Raw genomic sequence first — 7,911 nt, forward strand, 5'->3', positions numbered from 1 at the left:
TTGAACGACACAGCAAGATCACCCCAAACAGTAACTTTGTGGGCATTACTACAAAATAGATTTAGATATCATATATGTTAATAATCTATTAGCAATATGCAGTGTATATGCGTAATTACACAACTGATCAAATATACATATGCACATTACTTTGAATCGCATATTCTAAACTTCACAATGTCCCTATCTCCGTATCGATTATGAAGCTTGTTCAAACCATCATACTTCTCCACAACTCCAATAATATCTGTTTAACACAAAATTTATTTCCACAATATTAATGTAGACTGTTTTATAATTGTAGGAGAATTGTTCCATATGAGTTAATTACGATAATATCGAGTTAAAAGAGTGCGTTACCAGACCTATTGCAAATTCAGGCTGCTGTTGAGGAAGATATTTATTTGCTTCTGCAAAAAGATATGGATTATTGTATCCCTGCATCCTTTAGCGTACTCGTTAGTGACAATCAACCCGGCAACTTCATTCGATGGACCAATATGGTTAGGTCGACCAGATGCGAAAGACGGAGATATTAGAACCAATCTAAATTCATCAACTGGATTCTGACTAATTCTTTCATGTGCCATACAAAAAGCTTGGACCAAACAATTATATTTATCCAACATTTCTAACAATGACTCAACGATTTCTTCATCCACGGCATCGTGTCCTCCCTTAACGGCATTTATTCTGTTATGTACTTCATCTTCAGTGTCATATATGTAGAGTTGACAGAATTTGGGGATCTCACCGTCAAGTGGTACAAAGCTTCCCATACTATGGTAATTTACACCTTTTACCTTGAAACAGTAAGGAGCACCGCCACGATTGATACTACGATCAATTTGACCTCCGGTGGAAGATATGGCAAACATATAGTTGTACATTCTAATATTTTCCTTCAAAGGCCTAAAACGGGATCCACCAGTAAGGAGTGAAGCGAGAGGCTCGGGAGGTTGCTTTTCTTTCTCAAGAATTATCTGACCATTTTTACAACAAAGAGAGAAAGTTGGAGGCTTTTTGGTCACTTTTTTATTGTTTCTTTCATGATTCCACATGATGGCCTGACACTTTGAACAAATTCTATCAGGATCACCGACATCGAGGTACTCACTCCACTTAGTAATAGTATTGTCAAAATCATGTACATCAACAACGTCACAATCACCTACAAAATTTGAAATTATTATGACTGTGGAACATCAGAGTAATTAAGAATGAAACTGAATTTAAGTTCATACCGGTAGATATACAATCACTGTCGCTGCTGTCACAATCTTCAATATTGTTAAATTCTCCTAATAAGTTCTTAGAACCTGAACTTTCTCCTTGCTCATAATAACTTTTTACGGAAGATGTATCATATGTTGAAGAACCTGGACTAAATTTACCACATGTTTTTTTGGAGTGTTATTTTACAGCGATAACACTGCGGGAACCTAAAGTTACTTGTGGTCGTTTAAATATAGTGGATGCGGGCAGTGCAAAAGTGACAGTACTCTTGGCACTTTGAGTATTTTTTGAAGCTGCAATATTTCGTTGTTCTCCTTCTACAACAACAATATTGTTAATAAGATCAACTACTACTATCTTTATTTGCATAAATAGTAAGCATCTCTAACATACAATTTTGATTTTGAAACGCACCTTCAAATCCCATGGGTCGTAATTTATGAACGCATGGAGTATCAGAAGTTGCGCATGTTTCTCCATTTATCTGTACACCTACATGGTTGACCCAAAATTTATCAAATTGTGCAATAAATTTAACAATTTGATAATTATATTTTGCCAATATAGCAATAAGACAACCATGGACAACTGTAATAAAAAATAACGTTGGTTATATTTTGACCTGATATTTGAGAATAGTATGAACGTGAAGTGTTTCCAGGTTGGGTGTATGGAAAATTATCGAGTAATTCTCTGTCACGCAGACTCTTTCCGCATAACCTACTTTTTCTTTTACTTGGAGAAGAACATAACCAATTCAGCCAATATCATATAAAATTAAACACAAATTTTTCCAACTATGAGTCAAGTAAAATGTGCCTGATGTTTGAGAAGCATGTGAAGGTGACGCAGTTCCCACAGGCTTGTGCACAATGCTTTTGCTAACAGTTGGATCATCCGTCAGTGTACTCAGGAATATTTTGTGTTCCTTAAAACTGCAGTTCTTTCGACGCACCCTCATTTGTTTTTTTTTCCTGCAATTTCCAGTAAAGACATTTATATTATCAATCATGATTCTTTAGTAAAAAATAAAATAACTGACCACACTTATTATTGTTTACCAGGTTGTTTCAGGTTTGGTTTTGCATTTGGTTTAGTATTGAGGCAATATCCGTCAGTACCTAGTTTCTCAAATCTGGGCTGGAAATTAATGTCAACCTGAACTTCATGGAGAGTTGACATTAACATCTGTCTGGTGGCTAATCTATCCTTATCACTAATCTATCCTTATCACTGGATTGGTAATTACCCATAACTGAAACTGCATAATCAAAAGGTATATTAAAATTAAGAATATTGTAGCTATAAATGTAAACTTAGGAATTTACCAGCCTTTGTCGTGTCAAGAGTGCGCAGACACTTTTTGCCTAAATCTTCCAAACACAATGGAAAATCACGGGAGATTTGTTGCTTACATAGTTCTACATTAATATCTTGCAGCTCTGTGTGTTTAAGATACCTATCTTCAATTCCATTGAATGCTGAACATGGTATTGTATAAACACAACATTAGTATTACATTAAGAAGCAAACAAAAACATGTCAAAGTAGACCGCAGTATAAGACAGACCTTGACTATGTTCAATATTTGATCGGCCGAGAGATGATATACTTGACAGAATTATTGTACTCTGATTCTCCTTGCGACTATCTGACAATGCATGTCCACTCAAAATTATTGGATAAGATCCGAGTTTAACTAAAGCAAAGAATAGAGAAAAACTTATTTTCAAATCCATTGAATGTTGATCATGGTATTGTGCAAACACAATATTAGTATTACATTAAGAAGCAAACAAAAACCATTCAAAGTTGCCGAACCTGCAGACTGTAAATTCTGACTAAATTCGATATTCTTTGATAATTCAGTCAAAGGAGACAGGCTTGCAGAATTACCTGCATCCATGAAAGGGGAATACAAAGTTAACTTAAAATACCAGGCCTATCTACATACATGACTGTCCTGCAATTCAAGTTACCGTTAATTGTTTTTAGAGGATTACGGCTAAGATATCCTACATTACTAGTCCTCAAAGACTGATTGAACGGCTGCGGTTTGGTACCCGTAATAATAAAAAATAAAAAACATTAACTATACATCAAAACTGTTAGAATGTCCAGCTTTGGCCATGTTCAATAGTTGATCGGCTGAGAGATGCTTAACCTGACAAAATTAGTAGATTCTGATTCTCCTTGCTACTATCTGAAAATGCATTTCCACGCATATTTATTGGATCAGATCCGGGTTTAACTGAAACAAAGAATAAAGATAGTCTTATTAACGTCTGCATAATAACTTTTAGATTCAAACTACGTCAGTAAAATGAAGAAACTTTACATTAATCATTGCAGGAGGAAATCATCTGGTAATTATCTGCACTCTGAGAATTAGTCATGTCTGTAAGAATGGAATCTACATTCCGGCCACGGACGCGACGTTTTTTTTCTGATTGGAAAAAAACTGAAAAATTATTACCAAATACAAAACAAAAAGTGTAACAATGAGACATGTTAATCAAATTTCATACCTTGATTACTTGAGGTGTGCGATGTCAAAATATTTTCAGTATTACGGCCACGAACACGTTTGGATCCTACCATTAGTGATTAACGTACCTAATGTATAATCCTGTGAATCGCATGACAAAATAACAGATAATAATCCAACATCAAATTAGAAACTGGTGATAAGCAATACCTTGAAATTCCATGATTCTGATAACGTTTCAGCGCCAAGATTCAGTTTTCAGATCCAATGGTCATCCATTGTAGCTTCTAATTCGCGAGAGATAGAGCGATCGAGAGAGAGAGGGGGAGAGAGAGAGAGTGAGAGAGAAAGAGAGAGTATGGAGGAAGAGTGAAAGAGTGATGTAACAGAATGAGCAAATCATGCATGATTTATTTTTTTTGAAATTATTTTCCATAGATAGGCTGATTTTGAAATTCAAAAATAGGTAATTAGTAATTAAGATGGGTGAATTGAAACTAATTGGATAGTCCATGTATATGGCAAAATATATAGGATTTGGGTCATGGGGTAAATTAGGGAGTACTCATTACACTACTACAAATTTAAAGTTAGAATACACCACTTATATAACACTTTTTTCTATGTGCTATGGAAGTGATATGCTAATATAACGTTTTTTAAATAAATGCTATGCAAGGTGTAATCAGCTAATTTAAAAATAAATATAAAATAAATAACACATGCTACCACGACGTTTTATCAGTAAACACTATCTAAGAAGTACTCCCTGCGTCCCTTTCAATTGTTTACATTTTTTTAGAGAGTGTCCGACACGCATTTTAAGGTGCATATAAAGTATAGTTCTGTAATTTTTTTTTACAATTTTGTTTTTCTGAATAAAAATTAAGACATTCAACTTTTATTCAGAAAATAAAAATTGTAAAAATAAGTTACATACATATCCTTTTTATGCACCTTAAAATGCGTGCCGGACACTTCCTCGGAAATGTAAACAATTGGAAGGGACCGATGGAGTAGTTTGTATAGCATTTGCACAAAAGCTATGTAAGTAAACGTATTTTAAGTATTTAATTTAATTTTTTTATTAATTTCTAAACACTCCCAAAGCCCTTTTACAAACGCTTCCTAAAAAATAATTTAAGATGTTTTACTTGTTAATTTCTCTTCATTTTGGTATGGAACATAGAGACGTCTTTGTATCTCTACCTTCCTGAGCTTCATCTGAAGAATCAATTCGAAGCCTTGATTGAGCACTCTGCCTTCATCGAACGAATCTTAAATCGACTTGTGAGTATTTCTAGTTTGGGTTTTCAATTGGGTTTTTCGTAATTTGTTGGTTTCTAAATTTAGGGTTTTAAATTTGAATTCTATCTACGGTTTTCTTTACTTGCCCTGTTATGTGCTTTTTTCCTGTCTTGGGTTTTTTCTAATCTTTTTTTTTTTGTTTATGGACTATGTTGGAGAACTTATTAACATGAGTTGAACCAACTCAAAGGGGAGTTCAGATATCTAGTGATACCATGAGTAACATATAAAAAGAAAGACAATAAGGTACAGTATAGATATGATTTTTAGAAGTAGCAGTATGCTCATATTTCATAGAAAGAATATACTCTGTCCATTCAACCACACAAACACAATTGCTTATGTTAGACTCCATAACATATACAATTATGCTTAGCCCAATATATATAGTTATTATTTTTGTGTAAAAGGTACAGTTTTTCTTATCTATAAGCCCAAAGACCAATTCATTTTGAACATCATGAGCTTGGTTATATCTGTAAAATGTTGGTGGCTAGTGAGAAGGATTGAACAACAAAGCTAAAACCTATGCCAAGTGCACTAGTAAGTGACCAAAATAATAATGGTGTGTCATTTATAAGGTAGTAATATGCAGCTCATATATCAAATTATATCCTTCTGAGCATTATGAATAAATACATGGTTAGTTCACATTCCACGTATAACATATGAATGATTTATATTGGAGAATACTTGAAGATATATGGGGACCAAGAAAACTTGATCCTAAGCGTTTACGTGGCTACTAACATATTCTTTGTAAATTACAGAACCAGAGTACCAAGTTCTTTGCACTCTAAGTCTTTATAGTAATTAATATATTAGAATATTTTCGGTTTGTCGTAGGTTTTTCTTGTACTTGTGTGTTCAAAATAGGTTCCTTATAACAAATTTACTTACCAAATAAAAAAAGATTTAAAATTTATGTCCAGGAGTATATTTAATACTTGTTTACAATAATTATACGACCGAAGTACTAGCAACCTCCTTGTCAGGTGGTAAAATATGAGTATTTTTTATAGGCCCAAGTTTATCTGTTTTGCATTATTTTTGTTGACATTCTTTTCTAATCTTCTTGGTTTCAAATAAAGAGCCCTGAGTGAGAGGATCCAGTTCCTGAAATCGACACATACTTATGCTTATTGTTATCGATGACACCCCTGGCTACTGTAATTGTTATTGAGGAGGTTGAGATTTTTCTTATGGATGCAGATGAGCACCATTGCACAAATCAATAGGTAGGCAAACAAAGTTCTCAGAGAACTTCGAAATGACTAGGTTTCCAGCGTGCAGCAATTGGGAGATTATAAAGGCTTGCTAACTCCACCACGATAATATAGTGAAAGTTACCTTATTTTCCACTTTTAAATAGGTTTTCTTGTCAAAATTAATTTGCTTATAATTTTGTGAATTATAATTAATTTGCTCTCTGCCTTGATATTTATAGAAGTGTCAAACAACAAATAGTTACAATGACACTATTATCCATTGCTGAACACCCACATTGCAAAAATACCATAATGGATAATCTTGTCAGTTTCCTTGTTTTTTTGCATTCGCAGAAGTCTTAATTTACTAGGTGATCTGGGCACATCAAAGTCACAGTTCCTTAAGTAAGAGCTTCGCACTTGCGGAAAATTGATTCTTATAAAAAATATATTATAACTAATATTTGTTTTTTGGAATTTTTTTACAGAGTATGTTGAAAGGACCTGGACATAGAGATGTTTATCCAGCAGGGAACATATTTTTGTATGTCCTGCATCAACCTTGTTCTGTTTCTTATGTGCAACATATATAATTTGATGTTTGTCTATATGAAAATCAAAGTGATTTAATACTTGTTTTAATCTTGTCTGTGATGTTCTCGATTGCTTTTTAATTAGTTGTATGTCTAACATGTTAGTACGTGAATGCTTGTCAACAGGATAACGCTTTTGAGACTTTTAAGTGCTCTCGAAATATTTGTGATGATTGTAATTGATCAATAGATAAGCAATTACTGGGAACTTATCAAGGCTCTTTTCAAGAGATGATCCTGAAAAATAAAAGAAACCCAGCATTTGCCTATACCAAGTAATGTACAAATTATTTAGCTATTGCCCCACCCCCGATCATGCTGGTTGTTCTGTTTCCTTTGTTTACTGTCTAGTTTAAAAGAGAGGCATTGTTTGGTAAAGTAATTCCACATGCTGCCATGCTGGAAGTTGTGCTTGGGGAATAGTTGATGTTTTCACAAAAATAACCTTAAATTTTAATCTACTGATTTTAGTATATAACACAGCCAGCTAATCAATTGCAATTATAATTTCAGGAATTACTAGGGATTGCCTGTTAATGAGAATGAAGACACCTAAGTAGCAGGAGATGATTGATCTTAATCTGAGAGGTGCTTTCACAGAACAAGGGAGAATTATTGTTTACTTGGGACTGGTCTGATAGAGAAACACTGAGAATAACACACATGGTTTAGATATTAGAATTATGGTTCACTGAAATTAGAAATTTATGAGACTTTTGATGATGAAAATTTATGCATTTATGTAATATTTTTTTACATTAGTTATTTAACAGTGCTCTTTGATTTCAATTAAATAAAAAAGAATGAAATTTTTTAAGGCTTTGTTAAATTATTTAATTGATACATTTGTTTTTGTTTTGATTTTTTTATTAAATTTTTAGGGACATTATGGGTAAAATTAAATAAGAAAAACAGTTAATTTTAAAATTTTCAGAAAACTTTTCTTTAGATAGCCCTCGATGAAGAGCTATGGAAGTAACAATATAATATAAAAATATAACTTGCATAGCATATATGAACGTGTTATTAAAGTGAGAGCTCATGGATATAACTTACTTCTATAGAGTTTTAAAAAGTG

At 33.2% G+C, this 7,911-nt stretch overlaps 1 long non-coding RNA gene across 1 annotated transcript; it reads left to right on the forward strand.

The window, feature by feature from the left end:
• Positions 1–4,851: 4,851 nt before the first annotated feature.
• Positions 4,852–7,636, forward strand: LOC141689247 (uncharacterized). Its single transcript, XR_012562293.1, has 4 exons — positions 4,852–5,014; positions 6,595–6,645; positions 6,729–6,784; positions 7,347–7,636. It is a non-coding gene; the product is annotated as an uncharacterized LOC141689247 (long non-coding RNA).
• The last annotated feature ends 275 nt before the right edge of the window (positions 7,637–7,911 follow it).

Source organism: Apium graveolens, chromosome 10 (genome assembly GCF_009905375.1).
Source record: "Apium graveolens cultivar Ventura chromosome 10, ASM990537v1, whole genome shotgun sequence".
NCBI lineage: Eukaryota > Viridiplantae > Streptophyta > Magnoliopsida > Apiales > Apiaceae > Apium > Apium graveolens.